This window comes from Urocitellus parryii, chromosome X (genome assembly GCF_045843805.1).
Source record: "Urocitellus parryii isolate mUroPar1 chromosome X, mUroPar1.hap1, whole genome shotgun sequence".
Taxonomy (NCBI): domain Eukaryota; kingdom Metazoa; phylum Chordata; class Mammalia; order Rodentia; family Sciuridae; genus Urocitellus; species Urocitellus parryii.
Genome location: NC_135547.1, coordinates 87,532,088 through 87,533,812, shown reverse-complemented (window position 1 = coordinate 87,533,812; position 1,725 = coordinate 87,532,088).

The window sequence follows — 1,725 nt, the reverse complement described above, 5'->3', positions numbered from 1 at the left end:
AGTCTCAGTAAGTTGCTTAGACCTTGCTAAATTGCTGAGGCTGGCTTCAAACTCACATTCTCCTTCCTCGGCCTCCCAGGTTGATGGGATTACAGGTGTGGACCACTGTGCCAGGCCATATTAGGACCTTTTAAAGGGGAATATCTCTTTCTTTCCTTTAGTTCCAAGTGAGTTTGAGAGTTAGCCCTTGAATAAGATAGCAACTATCAGGTTTAGAAAGGGGGAGTATAGTTCAAGAGAGACCCAGAGTGAAAGTGACCTTTAGACAAGAAGTTTATTAGAGCCAGTAGCACAGTGGGATCTGAAGTAAAGCTTCAGCCCAACCAGGGAAACAAAAGATATTTTTAGAGTCCCTTAGGGAGGGAGAGGTGTTGCACCACAAGAAAGTGGATCTCAGGTTGGTTGACATTACCAAATTAAACTATGCATTCAATGGTTTGGGCTGGGGCAGGTACTTGCTTCCAAGTACTTTGGGATCTTCTCCCAAGTCCACCCTTAGGTGAAAGGAGAAAATTCCACAGAACCATGGGCCTGGTTAATCTGTGACCTTTGGGCGGGTACTTGGAATGTCCCATGTCCATATTTGGGTACAAGGAGACAAACTAACAGAACCATGGGCCTGGTTAATATGTCACCTTTGGTACATGATATTTTCAGCCTTTTTGTTTATATACAAAAGAAACAGAGAAATGGTTTTATAGGAAAGGAAGTAGGGGGACTTCCAAGGGGAGAAGGGACTATTTCCTGCTGAACTGGGGCATGGTTGGGGAGAAGTGACCTGAAGTCTTTATTCACTATCAGGTGAGGCCAGGACAGTTAAGGATATTTAACATCAGAGAAATCCAGAGTTTTTTGGTGGCAGTTGGTGGGTAACTAGATGAGGTGAACATAGGGCAGTGATCCTGCTAGGACAACAATAAATGATAGAGCAAAACATTACTTTTTTTGCAAATTGTTTGTGCAAAAGCAATTAGTATTTCCAGCCAGTCTCTCAAAATTGTGAAGACAGTAACTCATTAAAGGTTAGGGTAGGGTCCAGCAAGCCATTTATTTGTTAGTGGAGTCCATTTAAGGCTTTAGAAATATTAGCATAGTTATTATAGATATATACACAACAATTAGTTTTCATAATGCACATGTGTTTCCTTGAACTGTAATTAAGATATCTAAAGCCATCTGATTTCTGAAAAATAGTTGTTTTCATTGATGTTACTTCTGTCTTTAGTAGAGGGATCCCTTTAGCTATGTCACTTAGGGCTCTCTTGGTATAGTTAGTCAGGGCTTCCATATGTCACCTCACAGCTTTTAAACCAAACTGAGGAATAAATATTGGGGATAGATAATCACACCAGTGAAAAACAAAAACACAGATTAGGAAGAATTGTAGGTCAGTGAGGTCAGGCTCAAATTGATTCAAGACACACTTGTGACTCTGGCAGAGTCTTTTGAGATAGTTATTATCAGGCACTCCCATATAAGAACCCTTTTTTTTATGGCTTCCTATCTTACTTTGGTAGAACTGACACAAGGGTACATCTCAAGTTATATTAAAAGACCATTGTCTTTCCTTTTAAATGTCTGTGTATGACTGTGCTTTGGTTATACTCTCCTACCAGGTGTTTTAAGACCAAGTTGTCAAAAAATTGACCTTGTTCCTTTCTACTGTTAAAATCAGCTAAGATTTTTCAGGGGTTACTCTTGGGAAATTTTGAGAAGACTCTTGAC